This window comes from Leuciscus leuciscus (genome assembly GCF_965113295.1).
Source record: "Leuciscus leuciscus genome assembly, chromosome: 9".
NCBI lineage: Eukaryota > Metazoa > Chordata > Actinopteri > Cypriniformes > Leuciscidae > Leuciscus > Leuciscus leuciscus.
In genome coordinates, this window is record NC_138733.1 from 38,078,145 (window position 1) to 38,092,739 (window position 14,595).

A 14,595-nucleotide genomic window follows, 5' to 3' on the forward strand; every position below is an offset into this window, starting at 1 on the left:
AGCTCCCTTCCTTTCCCACTTTTTCTGTTCCTCCACAAGCTCCAGGGGTCGACCCAAGTGTGAGGTTGCCTCCACAAACGGCCCCGGCCCCGGGGTTTTTTCCTCCTAACACTTTTCCTCAAAATCGTTCTCCTTTCACTTTGTTTTCCGCAACGCCGATGCCCATCCCGCCGAACGCTACAGCTATGGAACCGCCCCCTGTTGCCAGTAACATCAGAGCTCAGATCCTCACAGGTGCGGACATCGATTTATCTTCCCTTCTCTCTTTACTTCCTCCCTCTGTGTCAAACCGTCAAATCGACTGCAGCGATTTTGAAGTCACCCTAAAAAACCCAGTTAATAATTCATCCCGCATTCTTTCGTTCTCTGAATTTGCTATTGCTTTCAGCCGTTATAGCAAAATAATTTGTGCCGCACTACCCCACAGGAGAAGAGAGTTAAACGATTATCTCGCGATAATCGCAGAACTCGCGCTATCATACGGAGGAACCCATTTTTACACTTACCATAAATTATTCTCTGCAAAGTGCGCCGTCCGAGTAGCCCAGTGGAACCAGTGCCCTTACTGGGGCGCTCTAGACACAGAGCTACACAATAGAGTGTTCCTAGGCTGCCGTAACATATCCTGCGCGGTTTGCAGATCCGTTTCTCACTCCACTACAGCTTGTCCCTTGATTAACCCTCCTCCCCGCCCAGATCCATCACCAGCTGAAAAATCAACCAGTTACGTCCCACGGCCAGCAAACATCAATTTCAACGACTCCGATTCCAAAAGAAGAAATTTCACATCCAACAGCCAAGTTTGCAATAACTTCAACTCAGGACGTTGCACACGTCAACGCTGCCGTTATTTGCATGTTTGCAGCTATTGTGGCGGCGCTCATGCCCGCACCATATGCCCTGTTAAAAGGTCCGTAAATAAAGATTCAAAAAATTACTTGTCGACTCCTGTGACTATTTCTCGTCTGTCTTCTGAATTGTCTCACCACCCCAACACTGATTTTACCAACTATTTACTGTCTGGTCTCGAGCACGGTTTCAAACCCGGCGTTGAAAGCCTCCCCACTCAAAGTATCATATGTGATAATCTCCAGTCCGCGCTCGCTGAACCCGACGCAGTCGACATCCTGATTAAAAAAGAAATCGAATCAGGCTTTATGATTGGTCCTTTCAACAATCCTCCTTTCGAGTGTTTCCGCATCAGCCCCATTGGGGTGGCTACCAGGAAATTTTCAGGCAAGAAACGCTTAATAATCGATCTCTCAGCCCCACATAACTCCCCATTTCCAAGCATAAACAGCCTTATTTCTCTGGAACAATTTTCTCTTAATTATCACACCATTGACCAAGCCATAACCTTGATTAAAGACGCAGGTTACGGCGCTTGGCTTGCTAAAGTCGACATCACCTCTGCTTTCAAAGTGATGCCCATTCACCCAGATTCATGGCATTTGTTCGGCGTACGCTGGCAAGAAAAATTTTACTTCGCCGTCCGTTTAACTTTTGGCTGCAAAAGCAGCCCCAAGATTTTCGACATGCTATCAGAAGCAATTTGTTGGATTCTTTCCAATAACTACTCAATACCCTACTTAATTCATCTATTAGATGATTTCCTAATCATCTCACCGCCTGACCTTGTCCCAGCCGCGCATCTTCTCACAGTCCAAAAAGTCTTCGCTGAGCTCGGGATTCCAATCGCCCAAGATAAAACTCTGGGTCCAGCCACATCCATCGAATTTCTGGGCATTAATTTGGACTCAGTTAACTTCCAGGCCTCACTACCCAAGGAGAAAATCGACAGGATTATTCTGGTCGCATCCACCCTCCTAGAAAATCCACATTGTTCCAAACGAGAGCTACTTTCTCTACTCGGCCACCTAAACTTTGCGATGCGCATCATCCCGCAAGGCCGCCCTTTCATCTCACATCTCCTCTTCCTCGCATCATCAGTGCACGCACTAGAGGACCAAATCTCCCTAACTACTTCATGTTGCAATGAGCTCAGTTTATGGATAACTTTCCTTAAACAATGGAACGGCCTGTCTTTTTTCTATAATGATCTGATTTCTCTCCCTGAGGATATCCAACTGTTTACTGACGCGGCTCCCTCCATTGGTTTCGGAGGGTATTACCAAGGCCGTTGGTTCGTGTCTACATGGCCCGCCCAGCTGTTAGACTCACCGCAGTCACTAACATCCTCAGCGCTGTTCGAATTGTATCCTCTAGTGGTAGCAGCTTTCCTGTGGGGAAAAGAATGGTCAACTAACAGCATAATGGTGCACTGCGACAACGAAGCAACTGTGCATTGCATTAATAAAGGCCGCTCAAATTCCCCCGCACTAATGCCTCTCCTAAGACGCCTCATTTGGATCGCAGCTTGCGATCAATTCATTTTAACTGCCAAACATGTTCCAGGTTCCAGAAATCAAATAGCTGACTCTCTCTCTCGTTTTGCTTTCCAGAAATTCAGGCTGCTGGCACCAGATGCGGACCCTTTTCCAACCCCAGTACCTCACTATTCAGAGCTGATATTCCCATAAACCACCCATTGAAACCACTTCTCGATGCCTCTCTTAATTCCATTCTTCAAGCCGTTTCAACCAGCACCCTCCACTCCTACTTAACCGCATGGAAGTGTTTTCAGTCTTTTCACTTCATATACAAGCTGCCTTTTCCAAATTTTCTCGACAGCATCAAGAACCTCAAAGCCGGCTCCATCAAGGGTTATCTAAGCGGAATCCAATTCTTCCACAAACTCCTTTTTGGTTCACCCTCCACAGAGATAGCAAATTCTCAGACATCAATGCTCATCAAAGGTATCCAAAAAACCCAACCCACCCGCCCAGATGCCAGGAAACCTATAACGTTAGACATACTCACTAAATGCATCTCCACCCTCCGCAGAGGTTACCATTCCACCAACACAGCCCGCACACTGGACGCAATGTTCATTTTGGCTTTTTTCGGCTTTCTAAGATGCTCAGAACTCACCATCACTTCCAGCTTCAACCCAAAAATCCACCCCACAACAACAGATCTATCAGTGCTAGACAACGAAACCATCTCCTACTTCATTAAGCAAAGTAAGACAGATCAAACCAGGAAAGGCCATTTCATATATATCTTCAATCTCCCATCACCAATCCAACCATACCAAACTCTCTCAGCCTACTTGCTTTTCAGGAATTCACAGTCCAAATCCCCTTCTGACCCACTTTTCGCAGACGACTCCAACCGCCCTGTTACACGTTTCTTGTTCCAAAAACACCTTCAATCCGTTTTGCTCCTTTCAGGCATCCCAGCAGACCACTTTTCCAGCCACTCTTTTCGCATAGGCGCAGCAACAACAGCTGCTCAAAAAGGCCTCTCTCAGCAGCAGATCCAATCACTTGGCCGTTGGTCATCGGAAGCCTTCAAAAGTTACATCCGCTCAAACCGCTTCCATATCAAAGAAGCCCAACGAACCCTCATCAGCTAAATTCTTTACAACTCCTCATTCACGTTGAAGCAAGTCTTTCCCAAACACCACAGCAGCATCATCTTCCTCCATTAGGAACCCATTTTTCCACCCAACTGGCTCTAGTTAGTTAAAAGCAAGTTAATCAAGTCTACCTCAGCTAATCTACTCCACTCCCGCAGAAGTTCTGTCACTCTGTCCAAACTTATTCCACTTCTGCAGCAGTGTCTTCTATTCCGCTCCCGCAAGGAGCTCCATTACTCCATCTAAACTTGCTCCACTGCCGCAGCAGTGTCATCTACTCCGCTCCCACAGGAGCTCAGTTTCTATGTCCAAAATCGGTTTGGATATTTAAAAAGCAAGTCGAAGCAAGTTTGCTCCACTGCCGCAGCAGTGTCATCTTCTTCGCTCCCGCAGGAGCTTCATTACTCCATCTAAACTTGCTCCACTGCCGCAGCAGTGTCATCTACTCCGCTCCCACAGGAGCTCAGTTTCTATGTCCAAAATCGGTTTGGATATTTAAAAAGCAAGTCGAAGCAAGTTTGCTCCACTGCCGCAGCAGTGTCATCTACTCCGCTCCCGCAGGAGCTCCATTACTCCATCTAAACTTGCTCCACTGCCGCAGCAGTGTCATCTTCTCCGCTCCCGCAGGAGCTCCATTACTCCATCCAAACTTGCCCCACTGCCGCAGCAGTGTCATCTATTCCGCTCCCGCAGGAGCTCAATTCTATGTCCAAATTGGTTCAGATATTTAAAAGCAAGTCGAAGCAAGTTTGGTCCACTGCCGCAGCAGTGTCATCCACTCCGCTCCCGCAGGAGCTCCATTTCTCCGTCCAAACTCGTCCACTGCCGCAGCAGTGTCATCTACTCTGCTCCCGCAGGAGCTTAGTTCCGTGTCCAAATAATTTGGATATTTTAAAGCTTTGAAAGCAAGTTTGGTCTACTGCAGCAGCAACATCTCCTCCTCTACCGCAGGAGTTCCGTTCCCCGTAGCAGTGTTTACTTTCCCGTCCTTTTGCTACCAGCTAGTTGGATAGCAAGCCAAAATAAACTTGATCCACTGCCGCAGCAGTGTCATTTCTAGAGCTAGTTCTCCATCAACTTGCTTTCACTGCAGTGGTTATTCCTTTTTTTTACTCCACTTCCACAGAAGTACATCACATATGACCATCCCTAGCCTACCACCTTAGAGGCACACCCTTCCGACGCCATGCTAGCTTTGCACTCTGCAAGTTTTGGGGGGGGCACCAACATCATGGCGGCTGTCCGGCTTTTATTTGCAGCTTTTGGGGGGAGTACTCTGGGTTCGGGCCGAATACCGAGCCCGGAGCCCTCTCCTCGGACAGCACGCCAAATACGCATTTATTCTATCTAACTTATTTGTAAGTGTGAACTAGTGAAATGATGTTTTATAAACAAAGTTCGGGAGGAGCACGTTCAAATAATCAATCCAATCTACTCGTCATCAAACAATTATGTCTACCCTAATCAGCATGACAAGAAGTATATCCACACTGTCAACTCACCTAATATTCCTTGACAGTTTTCCAGCATCCCTCCACCACCCCGACTCCTCACTCTTGGCTTAATCTTTACAGCCAGGAATACGGGGGGAGTACTCTGGGTTCGGGCCGAATACCGAGCCCGGAGCCCTCTCCTAATAAACATGTTGCATTCTATACGGCCTGATTATGTCATTTTTTTAAGTTACATAGCCTGCCTCCAGTTTTCCTCAACTTGACTAATTAAGAGGCAATATTTGACCGGCATATCATCAAAATGTCCGGAAAACGAAATCTCTGCCGGTCACTTTGACCGGCACCATTTTTTTCTAGCGGAAACTCTGGCGTAAGTATCTTACACTAGGGGAAAATCCCCTTTCCGCGATATATTGAAGCCAAAAAATTATCCTTAATTTTGTATTTCTGTCAGGACCACTATTGTCATATATGATTGACAATTAGCATACAATTTGGATTGGCGGTATGGTTCCGTTCTGGGCGAGAACTCCCTGCGCATCCATGCAGCCTAGCATGGATAAGAGCAGGGAGAGCAGCAATAACCCCCCTTGGGGTAAACAGAACAGAACCAACATGAATGTATTTCAGATATCATTAATTCAAGATTTTAAAGTACGACATAATTCGAGAATTTATTCTGATTCGAAGGGAATCAGAATGCCAAATCCTGACTTGGCGAGAGGAGGAGCTGGGGATGGAGGAGGGTAATTAGCTCCTGAGAAACGCGATAGCTGCTGATAATACTGAAGCAGCTTATATATGTAAACGGTGATAGGCGTCGTATTCCTATAGGTAGATGTGGATCAGCTGATAGTCAGCTGATGCGAGCTTGACTAACGTGACCTGCCAGAACTAACGCTTCGCTTGATTATTGTAAAACGCGTTGCGGCAGCATACAGACATAGGCAAGACGGCTTGTGTGCCTATTGGCTGTTCTGCGGCAACTGCAGCAGCCTATCGAGCGAGGCCTAGACCGAAACGGGCGTGGCTTAGGCCTATAAATACAGCTTGCAGGCAGCTGATATCTGGTTTTTCATCGCCGAAGCTAACCAGAGCGTGTGCATGCACGGCAAGATACGCAGTACTCGTTCTAGAGAGAACCGAGGTTACGTTAGTAACCGATTACGTTCTCTTACGAGAGGTCTCTCGTACTGCGTAAGTATCTTACGCTAGGGGACACAATGTAAAACGCCGTGCGTGCTGGGATCTGACACCAAAGACCCAAGGGCGAAAGCCCGGGGTTCATATAGTGCATAATCACCAGGGGAACTCACAGGGAGTCCGGGAAGAGGGAGGGGCGGAGCCGCGCTCTTCCACATATAGCAGCATCCCTTAGACGCAAATTACATCATACAGACAGGGCGGAGTACGGCCTGAGCTGATGGGAAATTGTGGGTCTTATTTTTTTGCCCATAAGCATTTTGCGGTCGATTAGCGGGCAGTGCTCATCGAGCAGTGCTCAGCAGACACAGTATTCTGAACCGATAGCATCAGAACAGACATTACTGGTATATTTAGACCGACAACAGCCTGGCCTGTAAGGCGGGAACCTCTAGGTTATAAAACCTTATAAATGTAGACGGGGAGGCCCAGCCTGCCGCCATACATATATCTTGCAAGGCAATCCCACTTGACCAGGCCCACGATGAAGCCATGCTTCTCGTGGAGTGCGCTCTGACACCCAACGGGCACTGCATACCCTTGGAAGTGTACGCCAGCGCAATGGCGTCAACTATCCATCTGGATAGGCTCTGTTTCGACGCGGCTAGTCCCTTGGAACGTCCGCTGAACGAAACGAAGAGCTGCTCCGTCTGTCTGAAGACAGATGAGCGAGACACATAAGCTCTTAATGCCCTGACTGGACAAAGGAAGCTCGCGTCTCCTTCCTCGTCAGAGACCGGTAGGGCTGACAGGGAAATTACCTGCGCCCTAAACGGTGTGTTGAGGGATTTTGGAACATAACCGTGCTTAGGTTTGAGTATAACTCTTGAATCATTAGGCCCAAACTCCATGCACGTCGCGCTGACTGAGAGCGCGTGTAAGTCCCCTATGCGCTTCACCGAAGCGAGAGCCAAAAGAAACACTGTCTTGAAAGACAGGTGTTTCAGATCAATCGTCTGTAAAGGCTCGAATGGGTCACCTTTCATGGCCTCCAGTACCACAGAAAGGTCCCATACAGGGACTGAGGGAGGTCTGGGAGGATTCAGTCTCTTAGCTCCTCTAAGGAAGCGGATGACTAAATCGTTCCTTCCTATTGACTGACCAGGCGTTGTTTTTGAGAACGCTGCTATGGCCACCACATAAACTTTGAGCGTGGAAGGGGACCTGCCCTTGTCCAACAGCTCTTGTAGGAAGGAGAGAACCTCCGTCACCCCACAGTCTGGGGGCGACACGCCACGAGCTGTGCACCAGCTGGAGAACACTGACCATTTCGAGGAATAGAGACTTCGCGTAGACGGAGCTCTGGCCTGCGTGATCGTGTTTAACACTCCGCTTGGGAGGTCAGCGGGTACCCGTTGATGGCCCAAACATGAAGGGACCACAGCTCTGGGCGCGGATGCCAAATCGAGCCCTTGGCCTGAGAGAGGAGGTCCCTCCTCACTGGCACTGGCCATGGGGCAGTGCTCGCTAGCTGCATCAGAACTGGGAACCAGGGTTGGTTTTTCCAGAACGGCGCTACGAGTAGCACTGAGCATCCTTCTTCCCTGATCCGCTCTATCACCTGAGGCAGGAGAGAGACGGGAGGAAAGGCATAGAGCGGGCGGCGGGGCCATACATGAGCCAGCGCGTCCCTGCTCTTGGAGAAAAATTCCAGACAGTGAGCGTTTTCTTGAGACGCGAACAGGTCTACTTCCGCTCTGCCGAATTTCTTCCACAGCAGCTGGACTGTCTGTGGGTGTAGAGACCACTCGCCTGTCGGAACATTGTTCCTGGACAGTCTGTCCGGTCCTACGTTTAGGAGCCCTGGCACATGCGCTGCTCTCAGCAAGAGCAGGTTGCGCTGAGCCCACACCAGGAGGCGTTCTGTCAGCCTGTGCAGGTTTCGGGACCTGAGGCCGCCCTGGCGATTTATGTAGGACACCACTGACATGTTGTCCGAACGGACCAGGACGTGGTGTCCTCCTATTTGGGGACAAAAACGCGTCAGCGCGTTGTCTACTGCCAGCATTTCGAGGCAGTTTATGTGCAGAAGCTTCTCCCGTTCTGACCATTGGCCGAAGAACGGTCTGCCCTCGAGCAGTGCTCCCCATCCCGAGGTGGATGCGTCCGTAGACACCACCTTCTCACTCGAGGAAGTCCCCAGGCTTACACCTGATTGGTACCAGTCGTTTGCTTTCCAAGGTTTCAGAACGAATCTCAAATATCGCCTGTGACGTGACGCTATCTGTATTTGAAAATACGCGTCTTTCAGATCTATTGACACAAACCAATCTCCTCGGCGAATCTGCGTGAGGATTTTTCTGGTCGTGAGCATTCTGAACTGTCGCTTTGCAAGCACTCTGTTCAGTTGCCTTAGATCTAGTATGGGTCTGAGACCCCCGTCTTTTTTCGATACCAGGAAGTATCTGCTGTATAGCCCTCCTTCGCTCTGAGCTAGAGATAACGGCTCTATGTTCCCTTTGCTCAATAGTTTCGAAATTTCGGCTCGAAGTAGGTGTGCTACTTCTGTTTTTACCATGGTCTCGACGCGCGTCGCATAGCGACGAGGGAGCCGGCGAAACTGTAGCGAATAGCCTCTTTTTATAATGTCTAGCACCCACTTCGAAACCCCGGGTAGCCTCGCCCATGCATCTGCATGAATGGCTAGGGGTTGAATGCGAAGCGCGCTCTGGTCGCTCAGCGACAGAGGGGCTTCGGTGTGCTGTAACACAAGCGTCGCGCTTATGACATTCGAGGCAGAGGGCGCGCTGATAACAGTGGGCAGATTGCCCGCGCTCGGCTCCTCTGCGGTGGTTAACCGAGAGGGGGAGGGCTGGGCGAGTCCCGTAGGACTTGTCATGTCTGTGTGTGGATGTGGGCACGGGATAGCGGGCACATTTACCACACCGAGAGCATTGTCCGCCTGAGCAGAGCGAATGCACGTTGGTTTCGTTTTTACAGAAACCTCGAGACATGCAGGACGTAGTGATTGTGGGCACTGGGCAGTGGGCACATCTGCTACGTTTAATGCGCAATCGAACTGGGTCGATTTTATGTGCGCGAGCCCTGTGTGACGGGCTGTGCTTGTGTGTAGGAATGGGCACTGGGCAGTGGGCATTTTGTCTACACTCATAACACCATCGGCCGTGGCCGGGACACCAGAAAATACACTCTTTATGGGATTTATCTGGGTAGCTGTAAAAACGGCATTTGTGTGCAGGCAAGCGGGCAGTGGAACCGGCTTGTTGACTGCAAAATACACTGGAACAGTCACATTTCTTGGAACTGAACGAGCGATGAGTTTTGGTGCAAGTCCGGCCGCAGCGGGACTTGGACACCGTCGTTTCCCTAGGCGTGCTAGGACGACTTCGGGGCCTCGGGCTTTACCGCAATCCTGGGCCGCGGTCCACGCGGGGCGGGGCGGGGCGGCGGCCAGATGAGCGAGAGCGCGGTCTCGCGCTTCGGGCCTGTCGGCGCTGCGAAGTGGCGGCGGTGGGCGGAGGCTGTGAGCTCTGAGCAGACGGTTTCGTACGGCCTGCTGCAGAACTGGAGCGCTTCGGCAGGAAGTGCTTCATAGCCTGTGACGCTTTCTGAATCTTTCCGCGAAATCTTTGACGGAAGTTCCGAAGAGGCCAGCGGGAGAAAGCGGAGCGTCGAGAAACGCGGCGTGCTCAGACTCAGACATCTCAGAGAGCGTTAGCCATAGGTGTCTCTCAGTCACAGTGACAGAGGCCATGCTCCGTCCTATGGCCTGTGCAGCAGACTTAGTAGCGCGGAGAGCGAGGTCCGTAGCACTTCTCAAGTCTGGCACGCAAATTGCATCTGGTCCATTCTCGTCCAGCTTTCGGAGGAGATCGGCCTGGAAAATTTGCAGTGTGGCCATAGTATGCAGCGCTGACGCAGCCTGCCCAGCGGCGGAGAAGGCGCGACCGAGCAGGGTTGACGTCATGCGGCAAGCTTTTGAAGGTAGAGCCAGCTTAGCATGCCGTCCAGCGGAGGGCGGGCAAAGGTGGGCAGCTATCGCTTCTTCGACCGGCGGCAGCGAATAGTAACCTCTGTTTTTAGCATCGTCAACAGCGGAGAATGCTAGCGAAACAGAAGAACGCATTCTAGCTGAGAAGGGGGCGTTCCAAGACTTAGTGACTTCTTCGTGTAACTCAGGAAATGGCTCTGCACGAGCCGAAGGAAGGCATCTTTAAAAAGACGCAAGCTCTTTTAGGCAGTGTGTGTCGCGGCGGCGAACACACACACAACAGAGAGTGTAAAGGATATAGGCGCCGGATAGCGCAGCAGGAAGGCGATTGAAGGCGGCGCGGCCAGCGACTTCAGTGACGACTCGTCCCGCTGCAAGTGCTTCCTCAGACAGCGCGGCTTCTCTCCGGATCCAGCGATGCGTGTGCTTCGCTGAAGAAATGAAAAATCAGATATCAGCTGCCTGCGAGCTGTATTTATAGGCCTAAGCCACGCCCGTTTCGGCCGGACGTGACGCAGTGGGCGCGAAGCACCCTCATTGGGTCTGACGTCACGCTAGGCCTCGCTCGATAGGCTGCTGCAGTTGCCGCAGAACAGCCAATAGGCACACGAGCCGTCTTGCCTATGTCTGTATGCTGCCGCAACGCGTTTTACAATAATACAAAATTAAGGATAATTTTTTGGCTTCAATATCTCGCGGAAAAGGGATTTTCCCCTAGCGTAAGATGCTTACGCAGTACGAGAGACCTCTCGTAAGAGAAACTTTATTTTAAAAGTTAAATGTTTATATAAAAATTACAACTAATAAAAAACTAACAAAAAGCAAGAAATTGTTAAATAATAAAACCAATTTTAAAAAAGTAACAGCGAAATAATGTTTTTTTTTTTTTTTATTGTTATAATTCATAAATCAAAAAGTTTACATTTAGAAAATGACAAGAATGCAGGCAAATTTCTAAAATTGAGCGTAAGCGTCAGTTCTGGCAGGCCAGTTAGTCAAGACGCTGCTAACGTTATTGGCCAACATCACGGTCTCATCAGCTGTTTCTGCTCAGCTGAAATGCTTCAGCTGTTTTGCATCAGCTGTTCAACTCCCCTCGCTGCTAATGGCTATGATATAAACAGGGCGCCCTCTTCAAACAGATTCAGTTCGCTCCTAACTGCTGTTGCTAGCTCTTTGCTGCCCGCCACCTCCCCAGATCCTCCTTGTCGTGTATAACATGGCATTTTGCTTTTGTCATCGTTGCTGTTCTGTTCATAGGGGGAATAGTTCAGCTCTCCCAGTCCTAAACTGTGTGAGCGTTCCCTAATGCTGCTGCTGTCCGTCCTCTGACTCTCTGCTATTTCATGGTGCTCATGAAAGCTCAGAGGACTCCCTGAACAGAGCCATACCGCCAAAACATTTAATTCAGAATTTATCAACTTGAATTGCAATTTATTCAATAACATTTTTCCTAAAAAATGTTTTTGTCATGTGTGTTCTTGACTTAATGGACCTGACAGAAATAAAATCATTTATTGTCTTATTTTTTTAATAAAGATAATATGGAACTGGTAATATATTATTAAATAAAGCTAATAAATGTATTCATCCAAGTGCAGTGTTTTGTATCCGTGTTTTCTTGATGTAATAAAATATACAATCAGCCGGCAGGTCAGGTGCATTATGCAATGCGTCGTGACTCGTGTGCATTTGTTTTAACTCTATTTACAATAGTGTAAAAAGTCAGGGATTTTGACCACATAATCATTCGGTAGATTGAGGTGCTCACTGATCTTGAAAAGTGACAGTACCTGGCAGGCTGTAGACGGTAGTTTTCTTATTCCCCACGAAATAACAATAGACTAACCCAGTGGTTCTCAACTCCAGTCCTCGGGACCCACTGCTCTGCACATTTTGTATGTCTCCCTTATTTAACACACCTGAACCAGATCATTAGCTCATTAGGAGAGACTCCATGAACTGAACTGATGCTGAGTCCCAATTCGCATAGTACTATCCGTCCTAAATAGTATGCGAAACTAGAATTAGTACGTCCCAAATCGTAGTATGTTGAAATGAGTATTCCAAAGATACCCGGATGGTCTACTATTTCCGGTTAGAATTCGAAGTGCAGATCATTGCACACTCTAACGGCTAATATTGCCCACAACCCATTGCGTGCGGGAGGGAGGAGCTTTGCGGTGATGATGGTGATGTAAACATGGCAGTCGGATGCAGCAACGGAGATGCGCCCTCAGTTTTTAAGAATTCAAATGTTTAACCCTAATTAAAGTTATATTTTGTCGTCTCGTAATATTAATGGGTTTATGTTGTGCCAAAAAAGTACCGTGTTTATCTTGTAGGGTCCGATGAAGATACTGAGCGCCTCATTGCAGGCTACAAAACAATAAATAAAAAGGCTCTAGTACAATGCCATGCAAGTGTCTTTTTTATGTATTTCTTTTGATGTTTCTGTCTGACTTATTTGTAGTAATACTGTGGCTGTACAAATGTTAACTTTATCAGTCCAACCAAAGAAATATGGTTACTACACTTTTACTATAGTAAAAGCATCGTTCATTTTCATCGGGGTATTTTTAAGTATTATACTTAAGTATAAAATACGTTAAACAATAGTTACACTATAAACTTTAAATATTTTAACTCAGAAAATAAGTAGCTTTCGTCCTAAATAGTATGCGAAACTAGAATTAGTACGTCCCAAATCGTAGTATGTTGAAATGAGTATTCCAAAGATACCCGGATGGTCTACTATTTCCGGTTAGAATTCGAAGTGCAGATCATTGCACACTCTAACGGCTAATATTGCCCACAACCCATTGCGTGCGGGAGGGAGGAGCTTTGCGGTGATGATGGTGATGTAAACATGGCAGTCGGATGCAGCAACGGAGATGCGCCCTCAGTTTTTAAGAATTCAAATGTTTAACCCTAATTAAAGTTATATTTTGTCGTCTCGTAATATTAATGGGTTTATGTTGTGCCAAAAAAGTACCGTGTTTATCTTGTAGGGTCCGATGAAGATACTGAGCGCCTCATTGCAGGCTACAAAACAATAAATAAAAAGGCTCTAGTACAGTGCCATGCAAGTGTCTTTTTTATGTATTTCTTTTGATGTTTCTGTCTGACTTATTTGTAGTAATACTGTGGCTGTACAAATGTTAACTTTATCAGTCCAACCAAAGAAATATGGTTACTACACTTTTACTATAGTAAAAGCATCGTTCATTTTCATCGGGGTATTTTTAAGTATTATACTTAAGTATAAAATACGTTAAACAATAGTTACACTATAAACTTTAAATATTTTAACTCAGAAAATAAGTAGCTTTCGTTACACACATTTGCACATGAACGTCAGAACCAGCCGCCTCACAAACAACCTGCGTTTGGTTGATCTACGACGACGCCCTGCTTCACTCCTCAATTTGGTAAACACATTAAAAATGTATTGTGGAAAAAAGATGGGAATAGTAAATAAAATTATATTGGATATATAAGAATGAATGAAATGTTAAATGTTTTGTTAACAGTCGCGGTGTGCGTAACTAGGCAACCACGTTCTCGTTTACGTTGCATGACGTCATCGAAGTTTGTCCCAGAACGTGCATACTCTTTTGCTACACACTCAAAAGTATGTACTTTTTCATCACAAAAAAAGTACATACTTTTAGGTCGTAGTATAAGTAGGCGAATTGGGACTCAGCCTGAGTGTGTCAGATAAGAGAGACATACAAAATGTGCAGAGCAGTGGGTCCCGAGGACTGGAGTTGAGAACCACTGGACTAACCTGTCTTTAAGAACGTCTTGATCGACTGGGATACAACAACTCTCCTGGCCTCCCTCTCCTTCTTTTCATGGTGTTTCTGGTACCCTGATTTATGTTTCTTTTCCCCGACATTTTTCAGTCAGTCAGTCTTCTGCTCTTCCACCACGTTTATCGTTAACTTCAGAGGCAGCTGCCGCCTCAACTCTGATTGGTTCTGTTCACGAGCTGGGGTGGGACTTACAATTTTATTGGGTCCATCTGATGTTTGTCACTGACTGAATAATTCATAAATACTTTAGATCGGACTAAACCATTTTTAGGGAGGTAAGAGAAGCAAATATTTGGAAAAGATATTTAACCAAATTGCATGTTTTTTGTGGTTTTCATTTAAATCTCAGGCATACAACTAAAATATAAAAATAAGAATTATTTGGTTACGTCCCCTGATTGCATAGAGGTATGAGAAAGACGTACATAGCCTAATATCATTTTAACACACTCCTATAATTTTGGTCTCTGGTGAGTACTGTGGGTAAATGATGCAAGGAAAACCGAGATAACTGCAAGCAGGTGGTTCGCTTTATTTACAATATGGAAAAAATTATTTACACGAATGAAAACACAAAAACAAATGAACTTATTTCGAGCTCTTATGGTGATATAGGCCTCCATTTTGTGAATGCCATTTAGACCATCACTCTATGGGCAGCAGGTTGAGCTCTGTAGATCTTCTCTC

General features: G+C 47.2%; 1 protein-coding gene and 1 long non-coding RNA gene across 2 annotated transcripts in view; one reads left to right on the forward strand and one right to left on the reverse strand.

Moving 5' to 3' along the window:
- Positions 1–14,595, reverse strand: part of LOC309506770 (piggyBac transposable element-derived protein 4-like) — a 255,356-nt gene that overhangs the window by 193,386 nt on the left and 47,375 nt on the right. The gene's annotated exons all lie outside the window — the stretch shown is intronic.
- LOC309507161 lies at positions 11,054–11,535 on the forward strand. Its single transcript, XR_014209057.1, has 2 exons — positions 11,054–11,413; positions 11,460–11,535. It is a non-coding gene; the product is annotated as an uncharacterized lncRNA (long non-coding RNA).